Source organism: Malania oleifera, chromosome 12, assembly GCF_029873635.1.
Source record: "Malania oleifera isolate guangnan ecotype guangnan chromosome 12, ASM2987363v1, whole genome shotgun sequence".
Classification (NCBI taxonomy): Eukaryota; Viridiplantae; Streptophyta; class Magnoliopsida; order Santalales; family Ximeniaceae; genus Malania; species Malania oleifera.
The window spans coordinates 47339507-47360015 of record NC_080428.1 but is presented as its reverse complement, the minus strand read 5'-3'; positions in this window follow the sequence as shown (position 1 = coordinate 47360015).

Sequence of the window (20509 nt, the reverse complement as noted above, 5' to 3'; positions counted from 1 at the left end):
TCCCACATAATTAATGTGACTACACGCTTTATGGTAATGAAAAATTCCAAGAGAGACAATCCATTTACCATGGGATATTTAGCATGATCAAGTCATATTATTCCCCAAGAAAGTCACTATCCATATTTCAATGTAAGGTGTCATGTTAACTGTTGACCTGATTGGTCACACCCAATTTTGATAATGACAAATACTCTTGAACTGATGGTTGCGCTAAAGATTGCATACAAGTTCATTGTGCACGTGTATTCGCGTTGAAAGACATATCATAATGGCGTGCGGTGTTCATACTGAAGAATAAAGATTTGTGTGTTGTATTTGTATTCATTATTTCATTTCTTCATTCTGGGATGTAAATTTAATTATGGAATGTGCACCCTTATGACCTGTAATATTTTGTATCATGCATGATAGGTTGATATGCTCAAATCGACCATAGTTAGACTTTAGGTACATACATAGACCATAGAAAGACCTTAGGGATCACCCTTCGGTTGACCGACATTGGATTTTTTTGGTGTCCTAAAAAGGACCAAGAAATGACCCTAAGGCACTCACTCATGCATACATATGAATGATGATTTGAAATGGGGATTGAATGCTTAAAACGAGACCGAAATACACTAAGTGTGCACTTTCGGTCAACCGAACTTCCTTATACAAAAGTCGTCAGTCAACCAAACTGTCTTGGGTCAACCAAACCGGTGCTGGGTCAACAAGTTGACCATAGCTCGGTCGATTGAACTCACACAGTTTATTTGACCCCCATTGACCAAACTCCCCGGGAGTCAACATCTTGACCACCTAGTCGATTAAGCCCAAATTACATTACAACGCTCTGGTCGACCGACCAAGGTAGTTCAAATGTTTCCGATCGATCAAATCTCACAAAAAGGGAAAATTGCCTTGGACTTACAAGTCCGGTCGACCGAGCTCACACTTCATTTTATTTTCGGTGGACCAAATCTCAAGAACTTTGGTCAACCAAACTTGCCTCGGTCGACCGGTGCTCTTGGGTTGCCCCTCATTTTTACCGCAGTTAATATTTTTTAAACGAGGTTAATTTATTTAAATAATATTAAAACTTTTATAATTATTCCATTTGTGTCCTTAACGGTCATATTTTTGGGGAAGTCTATATATACCCCCTCATTTGGAATAATTAGTGAGGAGATTAGAAAGATCATTAAGTCCAAAATTCTCTCAAATCCAAAAATCATTTTATAGTCAATACTACTACCAAACACTCATATACTCCACACTCTTGATCTCTTTAAGCATTGTGAGTATCTCTAAGGCTATTGTTCTTAATCTCTCCAACTAGAACTCTCACTTGTATTGTTGCTTAATTGATTTTATTTGAGAGTTTAGCATTAAAGTTCTTCCACTGATTTTATTTGATAAATCTTGTGTGGGAAGACTTTTAAGGTTGTGGTTCTTGCATCGTCATTGCAAGATACCTAAACCTATATTTTGGTGTGCAAAAATCCTTTTCAAAAGCTAGTTTTTCAAACAACTCCATTGTGATTTGTATATTGAAATATCTTATTGAGTTTGTTTGATTCAACTTGCTTAGCATATTTTGAAACCCTGATCTGATCTTGTGTTATCTACATATTGTGTTTCAAATCTTGCTTTGATATACACTCTAGATTTGGATTGATTATCATATTTGATTGAGTGTTTAGCACACATTAGAGCACTGAGCATATTTACATATCATTCGTGCTTGTAATATTGATTGAGTTGTATTGGTGCACACATTTTCTTGTCTAGGAGCGTATTTTCGTGTACAAACTTCATACACTTCGGTTGTATTCCAAGAGCGGGCCTGAAGAGGGAGACTAGACCTATAGAATAGTCCCAGACTGGCTTAGACCCGGTTAGGAAAGTTAGGTGCGCCATCCTGTTAAGGCGTGTTGGTTGAGGTCAGCCCCTTGAATTGTCCTAATTTATTTAGGTGCCGCTCCACCCGTTTAAGTGATCATTATAGTGGTAATCCTTGCGTTGGTGTGACTAAGGCGAGGACGTAGGCAATTTGGCGAACCTCGATAACATATTGTGTGTAGTGTTTACCTTTCCGCACTTTACATTTATTGCACGTGTATGTTTATTTGTTGATTGCATAGACTAACCCTAGGTCACATTACACTCTTGGTAAAACCAGTTACCTAGGCAATAAATTTTAAATACCCAATTCACCCCCCCTCTTGGGGCTGCACCAAAGTTAACATTAACCATTCAAATAAACTATACATGGAGTGGCTTTTAGCATAAGCATGAATTTATGTACATGCTAACCTCAATTTTCCATTCGAACAAGCATTCTTCAAGCCATATCAAATGTATCAAAACACAAAAGAAACAAGCTAAACATTCAAATGACCAATATGCATGAAAGGGCTTTTAACACAAGCTTGAATTGGTAGGTAAACATATACATGTTAACCTCAAATTTCCATTAGAACAAACATTATTCAAGCCATAGCATATGTATCTAAATACAAGAGAAACAATCTACGCATTCTAATGACCAATATGCATGAAAGGGCTTTTAACACAAGCATGAATTGATGGGTAAACATATACATATTGACCTTAAATTTCCACTAGAACAAGCATTGTTCATGTCATATCATATGTATCTAAATATAAGAGAAACAAGCTAAGCATTCAAAAGACCAATGTGCAGGGAAGGGCTTTTAAAAAAACATAAATTAATGGGTAAAAAAGTACATGCTAACCTTAAATTTCAATTAAAACAAAGAGGTTAAGTTAACCCCCTAACATAAAAAATCCTAGCCTCGATCATCCCCATTTACAGTTGTTGTCTACATGAGCACAACCCTAAAAACATACTAGCAACCCCCCTTGCTAATGTCTACCCAATCCTAGCACAACCCAAAAAATATACCAACAACACTCCCTTTGCTACTGTCTACCCGAAGAAAATCCTTCTAGCTCGAGTTACTGCTACCCTTTTTACAGTACCCATTGCATGCTATCGTAACCCTTATACTCCTGCTCCTATTCTCCATTGTCAGCAATGCCCCCAACCCTCACTAACAGCAGCTAGGTCTACATTGGTCACCCTTCACTAGAAAACCCTAAAGGAGTTCTGCCAGACCTGGGTGCAAGCCCAAGCCATTGAAGGTTTCCTTGGCCAAATGTGGCCATTCTTGACCTACTCTTTGGCTCTCGATTAGAGCTTATAATAAGTTGCCATGCTCGAGCTCTTCTGCCTATTGAACCCCCTCGCGCATCACCCTGAACTGGCTTGCTAAAGCTAAACTATAATAAGACCTAAACACTATACACCTCCAGCTAAATAAACAAAGGTAGACACCCAACTTGCATACAAAATAAAAGATCCATAGCATGTGTATTAAGAGTAAATAAGGGATTAAATGCCTTACTGTTGACTTTTTGAGTCCGATCCCTATTTTGATAATAACAAACTACAGTATCCCACTTGTGTAACTGAGTGTGAACAAGTTTATATTTCTATAAGCATAAGTGGTGAATGCAAAATGGAAGCTGTAAAGAGCAATGAGAAGAACATCAAATGGTGTATTCCATGGAGCATTGAGGAGTAGAAGACACGAAGACTTTATTTATTTTCTGGGTTGTAATAGTAATTAGGGTTGAATGTGCATGCATCTTACATGATTTAAATTGAAACTCTACTTGACCTTAGATTGACCATAGGACCTCCAAGTAACATGAAAAACCCTTTTCATAAAATTTCTAACTTATACAAAGGTTTTTAAATAGTTTTAAAGTTAAAAGAAGGCAAAAACTAAATTTTTCAAAGGGGTCGGTCAACCTGCTAGTGGACCAAATGTTAGAAATGAGCAATTTTCTCACTTAATTTGATCTCATCTTAAACTATGTTCAACGTAAAAATTGTATAATTTTCCCATATCTTGCGTTTGATACCAAGAACGTCCAAATTGGAGTTAAGAAGAAAAAGTTATGGCCAAAACACTGAAACATGTCCGTAAGAGAAAAACTCCCTCCATGTTTCTTTTGTCTCATTGATGGGCATTTTTATCAAACCAAAACTCATTATATTAAAATGTGTTCAACATTAAAGTTGTGTTATTTTCTCTTATCTTTATATTTTTATAAAGAAAATCTAATTTTGAGTTATATAGAAAAAGTTATGACCAAAACACTAAACAGTGTCTGTGCAGAAAAGTCGAGGCCGGTCGACCGAACCTTCACTACGGTCAACCGAAACTCGTGGATTTCAAGCCTCGGTCGACCGTACCTTGAGCCTGGTCGACCGACCTTCTTGGGAAAGTGTCCCAATGGCTGAAAAATGGCTAATTTTTAAAATAAAAATATATTTTAAGGTCCCAATGGCTATATAACGGTCACAAGGGGTTTTTGCCTATAAATACAACCCCAAAACACTTGAAAATTGTTGGAGAATCCCTTTATTAATTTAGTTTATCATTCTTTGATTCTCCCACACTTCTATACCCCATTTTTTCTTTAAATTCTCATTTTTCTCCTACTCTTCTTTTATTTGAAAATCATTTTGGGGGAAAATATTCTTGGGGGTTTTATGTGAAGAGGCTTGAGCATATATCATATACATATATATTGCTTGATGGTCTTCTTCTTTCATTTGTGATATATTTTCAAAGATTAAAATGTCTCCTATTCTCTTCTTTTGAAAACCATTTTTGGGAAAAATATTTTTGGGGTTATATTTGAAGAGGCTTGAGCATATAACATTCTCTATATGTATATTGCTTGAAGGCCTTTCTATTTTCATGTTTTCAAAGATTAAATTTCTTCCATATTCTTTTATTTAGAAAAATATTTTTTGGAGAAATTTATTGTGAATAATGTCTTGAATGCTTGGGCTAATATTCTTGCTCATATATTTTGCTTGAATGCCTTCTTGGGATTAATTTTACTAAGGTCAATCATTTTGAAGAAAACCCTAATATTCTCCTACTCTTATCTTGAAATACATTTGTTGAAGAATTTCTTTGAGTTATACAAGAGGGAGCCTTGAGTATATATCAATTTAATAAATACTTACTTGAAAAATATTTTGAGAGAAAACTCATACTCTACATGAGCTTTATTTCAAAATCATATTAGAATACATATTAGATTTTAATATTGTACATCCCTACTTAGTTTAGAAGCATATTTTATGTACAAAATGATTTTCATGTAACGGTTCGGCTCAGCCTGTTAATTGAACTAGGGAGTCTCAGCCTCGCAAGTGAGACTGGTTCGGTTCAGCCCGGAATTGAACTGGGGAGTCTCAGCGCCACAAGTGAGACTAGTTTGGCTCAGCCTAGTAATTGAGTTGGGATTTTCCTCGCCCCTTAAGGAGAGGATGTAAAAGGCTTTTGCTCCACCCGGTTAAGTGAGCAGGTATAGTGGAATACTCGGGGGTAAGCCCAAGGCGGGGATGTAGGCTACTTTGGCCGAACCTCGATAACAAATCTGGTCTCGCTCTTTCTATCTTATTTAAATTCCACCACTTTAATTTCAACATGTGTATGAATGTTTATTTAATGTCAAAATTATTCTCATGCACATATTTGATTTAAATAAGATACTGCACATGTGTATGTTTGCTTTTATTGTTAAACTCGCTTTACATACATGTATACATGTTGAATGGGATATGACATTGTGGTGAATTGTAAGTGCATGTCTCATTTGATCTGATGTGAAACTCTCTAATGACCATAGATTGACCCTAGGAACACAAATTTTCATGGAAAACCTTTACTTTAAAAGAATCAACTTATTCAAAAGGTTTGAAATGGTTTTTGAAGTTGAAAGAAGGCTTAAAACTCATTTTTCTAAAGGATTTAGTAGACCGAATCATCAGATCGGTCGAAAGAAGTTAAGAAATGGTTGAAACCTAATTTTTCTAAAGGGATCAGTAAACCAAATCATCAAGCCCAGTCGACTGACATTCATGTGCGTATGATTCAGAAGACTAGATCAACAGTTCAATCAATCGAATTGCGTGGAAATGGAACATCACCTTGGGTCGATCAACCGAACCTCGGGTTAGTTGATCGGAACTCTCCAATTCAGTCAATTCTAGGTTTCAAATGGTCAAAAATTTTGAAATAAAATAATATTTTAATACCCAAATGGTCATATAACAGTCATATATTGCTTTTGGCTATTAATACCAAGCCCAAAACACTTGGAGACACTTTTTGATCAATCATTAAATACTTTTGAGATATTTGAGCATTTGATATACTCAATTCACAAAATCAAAAGTTCTCCCACTCTCTTTATTTGCAAAAATCTTTTTTGGAGAAATCATTTATTACTCTTAAATCTTTGAGCATTTATTATACATTCTTTTCTCACATCAAAGATCATCTACTCTCTTTATTTGCAAAAATATTTTTGAGAGAAATACCCAAGCTTTATTGCCCTTTAATCTTATCTTTCGAGAGTACATTAGAAAGGTTTATTCATTGTACTCATTATCTCATAAAGGAGCATTCATTGTACATAAACATTATTCTCATTCATATTTTTGTGGTTCGAGTTTTGAACCATGCCAAGCAAGGGCATATTGTTTGGAGAGGTAGCTCCGTCTACAAGGAGTGGTGTAAAAGGAATCTCTGCCTATAAGGAGGGTTGTACGAGATTGCTCCACCTTGACTGAAGGAGTGGATAGTAGAAATACTCAAGTGGTTGCCTTGAGGCAAGGATGTAGGCGGGAGTCACCAAACCTTGTAAAAATTGTTGTGTTTGTTTTTGAAATTAGAATAGCTTCCCAAGAGAGGGGGGGGGTGAATTGGCATTTTTAAATTATTTTATTTTAATTCTTAATTATCAATCAATCACAACAATTAGATATAAAAAACAATTCAACCACAACCAATCAAGATAATCAAAAACTCAATCTTTATCCCAATAGCCTTGTAATGAATTGCTAAATTTGTATAAGCCCTATGTTTATTCCAAGCTCACAAGTTTTCCTTATGTTTAGCTTTTAAACAAACTTTTAGATTAATAAGTTTAGGTTGATCAACCAATGTAGTCCCTTTTGGTTCCCGCAATCAATGTTGATCAAACCAAAAACAAATTATCCTCTGGTCTATTTAACAACTAAATACTTAGAATTAATCAATTAAAAACATACACGCAGATTATAAGTCTTTGCTGAAAAAGTAAAGAGTAAGGAAGAAGAGAGACACAAAATTTTACGAGGTTCGGCTTATACCCAGCCTACGTCCTCGCCTTTGGCAAACCACCAAAGGATTCACTAGTTTAGTTTCGTTGACGGGTGGAACAATACCGATTACAAAACACTCCTTCAGTTAGGCTAGAGCATGCCTCTCCAAACGATATTCCCTCGTTTGGTCCAACAATTCTACAACCTTGAATCGTCTTTGAATAAGAATCAAGATGAAGATATTTTGGTACAAGAAAACACTCTCACAGTAGAGTAGGTTAGTACAACAATTAGCACAATAATATTTCAAAGTAATTTAAATATAAAAGAATTTAAAGCTCAATACTTAGTATGAATCACCAAATATCTTTCAAAATATGAAAGATTCTGACTTTGAAAGCTTTGCTTCGAAGTTTGAATCAATAGCAACTCAGTAGTTGAACACAAGAGAGTTTGAGAGCCTTTGAGAACTTTTGATTGCTTGAAAATTGCTTGGTGTATCAAACCTTTGAGGATTGGGGCTATTTGTAGATGTTTAGAAGCAATTCCATACCCCCAAAGTTTCCTTAAAATAGTTTCCAAGCTTTTTAAAATAATTATGTTCAAAAACTTTGTTTAAAAAATCTTCCCATTAAGAATTTTTAAACCAATGTTCGAGTGACAGTCGCTTGCCACGACTTGGCAGTCGCCTGTCACAGAACAAACTCTCAACTCAGAATACTGGCAGTCATCTGGTTTGTTCACGTAGGCACCTGACATGTTTAGGTAGTCGCCTGTCTTGCTACTGACTTTTTGAAAAACCCCTTTCTTAATTTGGCAGTCGCCTGACTTTTCTTTAAAAGTTTTTCTTTTACTTAAAATATTCTTTTGAGTATGAAAGTATATTTCTGAATATTTTGAGAATTTCAATCCAATTTATAGTTGAAATTAACTTGAAGTACTTACATTTAGAACATCTACAAAAATGATCCATTGTTCTTCAATCTTGTTCTTCCATCATCTTTGAGTCTTCAATCTTTTCCTTGAGCTTTCACCAATATATCTTTAATCCTCATACTCTTTAAGATCCATAAGCTTTATTATGCTCTTCAAATTTTCTTTTTAATCCATAGGCTTCCTTATGCTCTTGAGCTTTGTCACTTCCTTTAAGCTTTACCTTTTTCCTGAAAAACTTTCACTTGAACCATATTAAATACATCATTGATTTGTTATCATCAAAATAAGAATTGTAAGCCTTATTAGGCCAACCGTTTTCTTTTTCACTTCTCTTATTTAAATTTCCACACTTCTATGTTTGAATATTTATAGCATTTGAGATTGATTGAGTAACCCTAAACTTGAGATTGTGTTTGTTTGAAAAATAGGTAAAATAGTTGACCTATTTTTTTAAATATCCAATTCTCCCCCCACTCTTGGGATTTCACCAAAACTCACAATTGGCATAGGAACCTTGTTACAAAAAGCTTAAACGTATTTGTATGAAGATCACTTGGCTCAACTTGGTGTATCCCCTTTTGGTGAGGGACAATCATCTTCACGCCCTCCAATCTTCTATGGTGTTAACAGTATGTTTTGGAAACAAAGAATGAGGATTTTTCTTCAAACCATGGATTGGAAGGTGTGTAGAGTTGTTGCCAAGGGAGACTATATACCTATGAAAACTGTTGGAGATTAAAGTGTTCCTAAAATTGAGGATGATATGAATAAAGATGACATGAAGCTTTTGCAAGTAAATTCTTGTGCTATGAAAGCCTTATATTGCGCTTTAGATGCAAATGAATTTAACCGAATCATGACTTGCAAAAGTGCTAAAGAAATTTGGGATAAATTAAAAATCACATATGAAGGAACTAAGGATGTTAAGGATAGTCATATTGATATGCTCACTAGTGAATACGAAGCTTTCAAAATGACTCCTAATGAAACTATACAATCTATGTACACTAGATTCACACACATTACAAATTCTTTTAATGCTCTTGGTAAATCTTATTCTACTTATGAGATGATCAGGAAGGTACTCAGAGGATTGCCTCCAATCTGGGAACCAAAAGCAACAATCATAGCTGAAGAGAGAAATTTGAAAGAAATGACACTAGATGATTTTATCGGATATCTCATCACCTACGAGATGGCTATCAATGAGAGGATAAATAAGTGGATCAAGACAAAGAAGGCCACTACTCTCAAGGCTTCTGCAAAGAGCTCCAGTGATGAGGACGTCAAGAACGATGACATAGCCTTACAAACCAAAAAGTTCAGTAAGTTTTTTAAGAAAAAAAAGAGGATATTTTCCAATAACTTTAGAGGCTTAAGAACAAAAGAAGGAGAATCCAGCAAGAGAGAGCAAAAGTCAGAACCTCTGACCTACTACAACTGTAAAAAGGTGGGCCACATCAAGCCGGAGTGTCAATTGCTCAAAAAGAATTCCTAAAAGAAAAAGAAGGCTATGAAGGTCATCACCTGGGATGAACCAAACTCTAGCAATTCTGATAGTGACTCAAGCCAAAATGAAGTCGCAAATCTATGCCTAATGGCACACAGTGATCATGAGGCACAATCTTCTTGTTCCTCTATTTCATATTATTCTAGTGATGATTCTAAAAATGATTGGATGCCTTCATATGAAGAATTGCATCAAGAGTTTCTTCGTGCTTATAAGTTTATTGAGAAAATAACTAAAAAGAACAATGTTTTGAAAAAGAAAAATAAAGACTCAACAACAGATTTAGAAAACTTAAAAGAGTCTTTTTCCTCCTTGATTAAAGAAAAGGATTTGAAAATTGCGAGTATAGAAATAAAATCGGAAGATGACTCTAAAATCATTTACAAGTTTACAGAAGGAAAAAACAATTTTGAAAAACTCCTAAGTGCTCAAAGAAAATATTTAGACAAGGAAGGAATTGACTTTAATGGAAAAGAAAATAAGAAACAGAGAAATTTATATATGAGTTATTTTGTAAGAAATCAAAATCATATATGTGAGGATTGGTGTTATCCCAAGAGGGGGGGGGGGGGGAGTGAATTGGAATTTTAAAAACTTTAACTAATTATTTTAATGATTCACAATCTATAACAAGCATGTATGTAAAACAATCACAATAATATAAATATAAACATACACGTGCGGAAATATAACGAGTATAGGGTTAAAGAGAACAACACCGAGTTTTACAAGGTTCGACTATCCTCGCCTACGTCCTTGTCTAGAGCGAACCACCTGAGGATTTCCATTATAATACTCCTTTAAACCGGATGGAGCTGCCACTACAATCCCTCCTTACATGCGGAGAAGCCTCTCCAAGCGATATCCCCTCGCTCGGTGCGATAAACACCGTAATCCCTTCTGTTGGCCTAACAAGGGTTTTCAATCGGTTTTGGTGATAACAAACAAAGGACTATTTAACTTGGAAAGGTTGAGTTTTTATGTTTTAGGAAATATGGTTCAAGCTCAAGTATGATTCAAATCAAGCTCAAGTATGGTAAAATAAAGTTCAAGTATGGTTCAAGTAAATCTCAAAGCATGGTTCAAGTAAAAATCAAGACTGATCAATGATACAAGGAGAAACTAAGATATTTGCATCTCAAGAGCACAAGAATGAGAAAGAACTCAAGCATGTCTTATGAAGGATTAGAAAACATATATTGTAAGTATTTCAAAAGCTAAAATATCATTTGAAATATGTTTTGAAGCCCTTTCAAGAGATTATAAAGTCTTAACAAATCTATTGAAGTTTCCTAAAATAAGTTTTGTAAAAATCGAAAGAGAGCAAAACAGTTTGTAAAGAAATTTAAAAAAAAAAAAAATAGATTCTTGAAAGATTAGATAACTGAACTTCATGTTCAGACATCTGAAGAATTACTTTAGACATCTGAAGATTAAGTGCAGACGTCTGAAGATTTTATGGAGCAAAACAGAAAGAGGCAGTAACAGTTCAGACGTTTGAACTCGCAACTTCAGACATCTGAACTTGGAACCTCAGACATCTAAACTCTGACTTCAAACATCTGACCCTGTATCTAGTTCTATTTTTTAAGGGTTTCAGGAACTTCAGATGTCTGACCTCGAATCCTCAGATGCCTGAACACTGTTTAGCAGGAAAAATTTTAAAAATCTTATTTTTTAAATTATAGCCGTTTGAACCCCAAATTTTCTAACAATTTGGGAAACTCTTTAAGGAAACTCTTGCAACAAGGAAACCTGCTTGAAAGCCTATAAATACATGGTTCTTGTTAATTAAAAATACACCAAGCATTGAAATTCTTTCAAGTTCTCTTGCTCTCAAAATCTCTCTTGATCAAATTCTTGCAAGCTAAAAGTTTTGTGGTTCTGATTTTTCTACTCATCAATTCTTGAAGAAAGATTACTGATTTCTCATCTGGAGAAAAAGAATTTGGTGAAATATCTATTAAAGCTTCAAAAGTTTATTTCTCTCTTGATATTTACCTTTTGAAGTACATAGTTTCTATTTGTACTAATATGCTCTTTGTGTGAGCATCTCTTGTACACCAGCTTTTTAATATCTCTTTTGTAGATTTTGGACGATTTCAGGATGTTGGATCGTTGACCAAACAAGGGTATATTGTTTGGAGAAGGCGGGCTCTAGCCTTGACCAAGGAGTGGTTGTAAACAAGCGTTGTTCGACCCGGTAACGGAGCTGCTATAGTGGAACCCTTCGGTGTTTTGCCAAGGGCGAGGACGTAGGCTATGTTGAAGCCGAACCTCATAAAAAATCTTGTGTCTTTCTTTGTTCTTTACTTCATATTCTGTACTTGTTGTTGTTGTATGATTTAAAAGTGCAGGTTGCGGGTTTTAAAGTGAGAAAGAAACAAATACTCTTGATATTTAGAAAGTACGTTTTGATTAACCGTTTGCAGAAATCAAAAAGGGAGTACGTTGGTTAATTTGCGGAAATCTTGATCAAGAGAAGGTCATACTAAGAGCTTACTCAAAGAAGGTGGCAAACATTTATAGGAAAATTAACAAAAGCTCTAATCTTCTTGGTTGAATGGTTGAATTGCTTTGATTTCATTGATTGACTTGTTGGTTTAAATTTCAGTATTTTCAAGTTTAATTATCAGTTATCAATTGTGTTTTTCTTAGTATCATAAGCTAAAACTCATAAATTTATTAAATTCGAAAAGAATCTAATTCACCCCCCTCTTGGGAAGCTATTCCTAATTTCACCTTCTTATAGGCGGAGACACCTCCCCAAGCAATATCCCCTCGCTTGGTATCGTACAAACCGTAATCCCTCCTTATAGGCGGAGACACCTCTCCAAGTGATATCCCCTTACTTGGCAAAATTCAAAACCTGAATCGCAAAGAAATGATTTTGAAATAAAGTTTGCGTACAAAGAATGCCCCTTTAAGAGCTGAGCAGTACAATAAAAAATATTTATAACTGCACTCTCAAATGATTTGTAATGCGAAGCTCAGTAGAGTTATGGAAATGATTTTCTCAAAAATGACCTTTGAATATATCAAATGCAAGAAGGCTTTGATGTAGAAAATATGAGTGTAAAAGTATACTTAAAGCTTTCAAGAAACCCTCAAAATATTTTCTCCAAAAAATTTTTCAAGATGAAAGTAGGAGAAATTAGAATTTGATGCTCAAATGAGTATAAAATATGTTTAAGAATCAAAGAGTGATCAAATATGCTTTCAATATGATTTGCTAACCTTCTCCAAGTGTTTAAGCTTGGTATATATAAGAAAAACTCAAATATGATCGTTGGGGCCATATAATAATAATAAATTTGAATTTTATGGCCGTGTTAAGCTTGTTTTCGTCAGTTTGCCCGGTGTTAATCGTCGACGAATGGCTTACATTCGTCAATGAGTTGCCTTCATTCGTCGATGAGTCACCTAGGCTGAAAAACATATTTAGCTATTGGAAAAATTCGTCAATGACTCAAATAGCATTCATCGACGAGTGAGCCCCATTTGTCGACAATTCACCTCTATTTGTCGACGATTGGTCTGGGTAGAATCTCAATCAGGTTACTAGTTTTATCAGTCAACGAATACACCCCTGTAGTCGACTAATCCCCTATTTTCATTCTAATAAGCCTTCTAATGAGTTATCCCATCTAGGACAAGTTTATATGAAATATTTTGAGTCTAATGGTGATTAAAACCTATCCTAATGTTTTTCCAAAAGACCATAAGATATTTTGTATACGAAAGTGTCTTTAAAACTCATTTTGATTTATGCACCAGTATGAGTTTAATTTTTTAAGTAAAAGGTTTTCCATGAAAAGTTTGAGTTCCTGGGGTCCAACTAAGGTCATATAAGAGCTTCATCAAACCAAATGATATATGCATGCTCAATTGAACCTACATACAATACAATTGAAAAAATGCAAGTCTTCAAGCTTTGTTCTTCATATTTCCATGGAATGCGCCAAGATATGTGCTCGTTTAGGTACTTCATGGCTTCGATTTTGCATCGGCCATTTCTGCTTTCTGAAACTTAAACCTGTTCATATACTTAACACACAAATGAAATGTTGTGATTTGTCATTATCAAACGGGATAGGACTCAAAAATTCAACAATCTCCCCCTTTTTGATGATGACAAACACAAGAGCAAAATGAGGTCTGCCTGACAAAGCTCCCCCTTACAATATGCATAATTTCAAAAGAATAAACAATATATTTCAAGCATATTCAAAATGAAGATTTCTAAATTTTTCAAGCTGATAATTTAAGTTCAGTTTAGTTCAATTGCATGACTTTAAAAGAATGTTTAGTTAAGACAAAGTCACATGATACACATGAATGATTCAAGTTTTATAATAAGTATCATGTATATGTTTATGCATTACTGTGAGTTTTAAAAATAGAGATAAGAACAAATAGTCACAGTAATATCTTGCTTAAAATCATTTCCACTGTTGAAAAACAAAAGGCATAAGGATACCAGTTGTAAAAGAATTACGATAATTTTGCTCAAAAACTTCTCCCCCCTTTTGTCATCAGCAAAAGGGTTAAAATGCTCCCCTTGTCGGGAATAGCAATGTTGAATTTTTGAGTCCGATCCCATTTTTATAATAACAAAACACAAATATCTCATCTGTGCATTTAGTACTTGAACAGGTTTATACTTCAAGCATGCACACATGGCAAAGGACAAATGGAAGTCGTAAGGAACATAAACTTCACATATCTTGGCCCATTCCATAGAGAATTTAAGAGCAAATGAGTGAAGACGTAATCTTATTTCAATTGTATTGTTTTTACATTATATTTGTATATGCATGCTGACATGATATAATTGGAAGCTCAAATTAACATATAGACTGACCTTAGGATGCATGTTTTTTCATGATATATTCATATGTATACATTGACCTACGTTGGATCGGGCTGATTAACAGTGTAAAGACCCGAATAATTAAGTAAATAAAAGAAAGGAGAGAAAAGGATTTTTCAAAAGGGACTCAGCAGGGTCTCGTCGACGAGCAACCTTCTTGGGCTCGTCGACGAGAACTCGTGTTTCGTCAACGAGAAATAACTGAGAGGGGTTTAGTGGAGCTTGAATTTTATCGACAAGGGTTACTAGTTCGTCGAAGAACTCCCTTCATGGACACGTCAATGAATCCGCACTATATAAATATACCAAACTTGGGGTTTTTAGTGAAAATTTTTGCATGAAACCCTTGCTCTCTCTAAACCTCATCTCTCCTTAATTCTCTCTAGATTTTGTCCTTCGCCGGTTCAACAATCGAAAACTGCTAAGATACTCTTGGGAAGATTCTCTACAAGTTTACTGGAGTAGATTGTTGGTTAGGCCAACTTGGGCACCATCACAAAATCTAGGTAAGTTGGTTATTTTGAGTTTTATAAGGTATTTCGTATTTCTAGACTAAGGAAAGTGTAGTAGATGAAATAATACTGAAGTTTTATTGGGAAAAATGTAAATTTCAGGGTGTTAAGCTGGAAACACCAAGGGTGTAGATTTGGGTTTAATTATGAGCTATCAGTAAGTCAGGTAAGGGGATAAACTAAGTCAGCATTTTTCATGAAATAATTTATTATTATACAACATTTATTTTTAGAAAAATATGTATGATATGGAATTGTGTTTGGAAATACTGCTGTTGAACAAGGAGATGATTTTAATACATTTTATTAGGAAATATGATTTTAGTTCAGATTTTATGTTAGAACACTACTTACACTTGTGTGACATAAGTATGATTTTTCCATGAAAATTAAATTATGTTATACCAAAATATTTATGTTTTCTTCAGAATAAGCATGTTATGGTAGTTTTCAGAAGAAACCATAAAAATAGCACAAGAACTATGGTTTTGAAATATTATGTTAAACAATACAGAAATATCAAGATTCAGTATATTATGTTTTATGCTAGCGCAGATGCCGTGATTTATACAATATGAAATGTCGGCTTAGATGCCATGATTACATTTTATGATATGTCAGCGCAGATGCCTTGATTTATGTTGGCATAAATGCGGTAATCATGTATGTTATGTAAGAATTTCTGAAAATATGATCATTTCAGATATTTCTATGAAATATGAAATAGTTATGTATCAGTATCATGAAATGTGTTATATGTTATCAGAACCTGGATGACTTAGTTTAGTTTCACGAAGCACGGTGTCGTACCTATATGTTCAAGATCATGATTTATGTTAGTGCTACCACACATCTCAGATAAAGTGTGGGAGATGGTAGTCGATGTGGCTTCATGGTAGTGCAGGTGTCCCACTAGCAGTCTGGACCAGGTGAAGGCAAGCCCATCATACTTACAGACTTATGTTGACTTAGCATGGTTGGCCAACCATTACTAGGTCCCGTCTTCAAGCCACACAACCCTGTCATGTGGGGGTAAGACAAGACATCGACTAGCTATCCATCATGGGTATTATTTCAGTATTGTACAGTTATACAAGATGATTTACATGATTCAGAAATACAATATGATATGTTATGTTATGAATAATTATGTTTATTTAGAAATCATACAGACAATTTTTACTAGATATGATTTATGTACTGTTTATATTTATCACGAGATTACTCATGTTGCCACACACTGATGTTAGTTTATTTCCCTTACTAAGAGTTGTCTCACCTCAGTATTACAAACATTTCAGAAAATTTAGGTAGGAGGGTGGGTAAAGCCCCGCAGCAATAGAGATTGACAGTGTTACCTTGTCATAAGGGTAAATAGGTGAGCTAGGGTCAAATGGGTTTTTGGATTGAGACCCTAGGATATCTTTTTGGGTATTTTTTGGGATGATTGTATATATATGATAGATTCAGTAGAACTCTAGTATGGTTTTTGGTCTTGTATGACATATATGTAATTTTATATTTTCCTCTGCTTAGGTGTCAAAATTGTATGACATGTATATCCTTGGTGACTCACTTGAAAAATGAGCAGCTCAAGAGCTATCCCAAGCATAGGAGTTACGTCGTGTAATAATTAGCCCAAGGGTTAGATCGTCTCCTTAGGGAATGCGTTTTAATCTCAAATGTTATGTTCGTCCAATCGAAAACAAAAAGGTACTGAACTCAGTTCAGATTCAGGATTTTCAAGATTGTTTGACTTATTTTGACCAATTAAATAACACACAAATTAAAGTCCTAACATGCATCGAATTAAAGAGTAAGAATGGAAACCCTAGTCTACTCAAGGAAACATCGGAACACGCAAAAATTAAAGATGGCAACTTAGAATATGGAATTAAACACACAATGGAGACGCAGTTAAAATTAAACACACTCACAAACATTAAAAATCGAACCTTTAACAAAATTAAGAAATTGGATCAAAACCAAACTTCAAGGGCAACCAAAAACTCAGACAGAAATTAACCCTAACAACCTAAACTAGACCGAACACAATAAAAATGAAAACTTTAATACGACTTGACCCTAAACTAAATCAAGTTTCGCCAAGAAATTTAAATTTGAAAAGATCAACTAAATTAAAAGAACGATAAATAAAAACTACTAAATTAAATCTAATAATAACTTGAATTAAATACAAGATAAGTAAATAAGAAAAAAATTAAAATCACTTAACAAGTATTCAAACTCTAAATTTTCAATAAACTGTAGTAAAAAAAACATTATTCAATTGCAATAAAAGGAGAGAGAGAGAGAGAGAGAGAGAGAGAGAGAGAGAGAGAGAGAGAGAGAGTAAAACACAGCAGCTTGAAGGAGTTGCAGCAGTAGTGGTCTCGGATTTTAGTAGGGGCTGCTGTGTTGGCCGTGGGAGTTCTCGGCTGGTGCAGAGGGACGCCGCGGTTGCTGCTGTAGTTTGAGTTGCAGGTGATAGCTGTGGAGGATGGCTGATGCAGAGGAGTGGTTTGGTGTGGGCTTCGGCTGGAGCAGAGGGACGTCGTGGCTGATACTGTGTTGTGGAGTCGCCGGAGTTGCCGGCTGCTCTAGGATTGCTGCAAGAGGTTGACGGCAAGGGGTATGGTGTGGCTGGGAGGATTGAGAAAAGAAAAAAAACTAAACTAGGAGAGTAAGAGGGGGAAGAAGGGATTACTGAAAGAGATAAGGGAAGGAGTTTGAGAAAGAGCTGAGAGATAGAGAGAGTAAATTGAACAGAGGAAGAGATTAAGGGAGAGGAGAAAAGGGAGTTGGGAGAAGACAAGGAAAGAAGGGGTGCCGGGGGCACGCTGAAGCATTGGGAAAAAAAAGGAGATTAAATAGAGGAGGGTTTTGCCCTAGATCCGGCTTCACTCAGACCGAACCGGCCATGCATGGCCTGGTCACATCAAAGCTAAAATTAAATTTTTTTTTTTTTTTTTTTTCATTTTTGCTCTTTGCGCTCACAGCCAACTTTGACCTTCCTGGAGCCTGTTTCTTGCAAAACTCGAAACACAAAATTTATAGCTAATCCTTTCCTCTTTCTTTAGAAATTTGAATTGTTTCGATCAGAGGTTGGACGCAAAATTTATGCATGAAATACGAACAGGTGCCGATTTTGGTTTCTAAGAATTTTCCTGCGATAAAAAAATTACCCAAATTTAATAAATTGCACAATAAAACTCCATAATGATAAATTCGGCACTTTATCAAAATATTGGACGTAATTGGACATTTAATTAAAAATATAAGCTGTGAAGACCGGGTTAAGATGCCCAATTACGCAGTTTTGGCACGTAATCACCTGGTACCCATGGGTCCAGGTTGATCACGACTATTACTGTTTAACAAGATATCAAGATTATTATCTATTTCAATTGTGAAAAAAATAAATGAAAAAAATAGGCAGGTCGTTATAGTTTGGTATTAGAGCCTAGGTTGCTAGGTTTTGTAGACTCTAGAGTGCAGCGGAAACAATACCAGAGTATAGAAAAAGGATTTGAGGTTTTGTTTGGTAGTTTGGAGGCAGGACTTACGTGGTGGTTTCTGTAATTTTCCTGAGGTGACAATTTCAAGAAAACCATAGTAAACTATTATCGGGTTGTGTTTCTAAAGTTTAAGACTAAATCTCGAATTAAGATAAGGATGTCAAGGTAGAGGGATAATATGAGATTTTGGTTAGATATGTGAATTATAAGGGTAGGGTCCCTAAGTCATGTTTATTGTCTTTTTAGAATGGATTTGGGTGGTGGCAGTGCTCATGTGAGCAGTAGATGGTGTAGGGCCCTCGAGTGCAGGTGGGGCTGATTTAGATGTAGTATTACGCAGTGTAGCTTAGCAGGTCATGGCTAAGATTGCACGTAGCTCTAAGGAGTAGGGAGGCCCGTCTGCAGGCCACGGGTGTACGATAGAGAAATTTACCAAGATGAACCCTCCGACATTTTCAAGAGGAACTGATCTTGCAGTCACCGAAAATTGGATGCAGGAAATAGAGAAAGGTTTCGCGGTGCTACAGTACACGAAGGAGCAGAGGGTCTTATTTGCCACTTATAAGCTGACAGGAGAGGCCGAAAGATGGTGGACTATCGTAAAACTATTGAAAGATCATAGGGCGGTGCCTATAGCCATGACTTTGTGCCGGTTTAGGGAATTGTTCTTTGATAGATATTTCCCTGCCACTACTAGAGAAGCCAAAGTGGAGGCATTCTTGAATTTGAAGTAGGGACTACAAACAGTCCAATAGTTCGAGGAGAGGTTCATAAAGTTGTCTCGCTTCACCTCGTATATCATTCCCGATGAGGTAAAGAAGGTGAGACAGTTTGAAAGAGGTCTAAGGCAAGAAATTTATAAGCAGGTAGCAGTGTTGAAAGTGCAAGACTTTGCTGATTTGGTAGACAGAGCAGTTGTGGCTGAGACCAGTGAGCGAATGGGTGCAGAGGAGTAGGGATAGAAGAAGAGGTCCATGCCTTTAAGCTTTCAATAGGGATCTAGTCGAGGTCAGTGGAGAAGAGGAAATTATGGCAAAGGATAGAGGCAAGAGACTGGGGGTCGTGAGGTTCTGGAAGTGCAGACCTACCCTTTATGTCAGACATGTGGGAAGAGACACTTGGGAGAGTGTGAGGAGAGGCATCTGTTATCGCTACGGTAGACCAGGACATTAGGTACGAGATTGCCCTACACCACCTGGTACCGCTCTTTCTCCTATACCTTACTAGGGAGGTTATCAGGTGCCTCGTGGAGGTTAGCAGAGGAATGTAGCCTTGGCGAGGGTTTATGCTTTGACAACGGGAAATACGGAGGCCGCAGACGACGTTGTGACAGGTACCCTTACTGCTTTATCATATCAAGTTATTGTGTTATTTAATCTAGGTGCCACCCACTTTTTTGTGTCTGCGGGATATGTTAAATTTTTTGGTGTTGAGACACATTTATTAGATGTTGAATTGTTAGTAGCAACACCGACAGGGTCAGTGGTGAGGTGTCGTAGGGTGCTCAGGGGTTATCTAGTAGAAATTCAGGGGAGAGTATTACCAGCTAACTTAATTGTGCTAAATGTGCATGGATTTGATATAATACTGAGTATGGACTATCTAGTAGCTAACTATGCTAATATCGATTGTTATTTGAAAGAAGGGATTTTCAGACCACTAGGAAAGCCAAAATTCAAATTTGTGGGGTTGCAGGTGTATTCCCTACCTCAGTTAGTGTCAGCCATGTAGGCAAGAAGACTACTTCTGGACGGATGTTAGGGGTTTATAGCCTATGCAACGGAGATGACAGAGAATGAATTGAAGCTTGCGAGTACACCAGTGGTAAAGGAGTTTCCAGACATTTTTCCAAGGGAACTACCTAGGTTGCCTCCCGACCGTGAGATAAATTTTACTATCAACTTACTTCTAGGGACAGCGCCGATTTCTAAAGCTCCTTATTGAATGGCTCCAGTAGAATTGGGAAAATTAAAG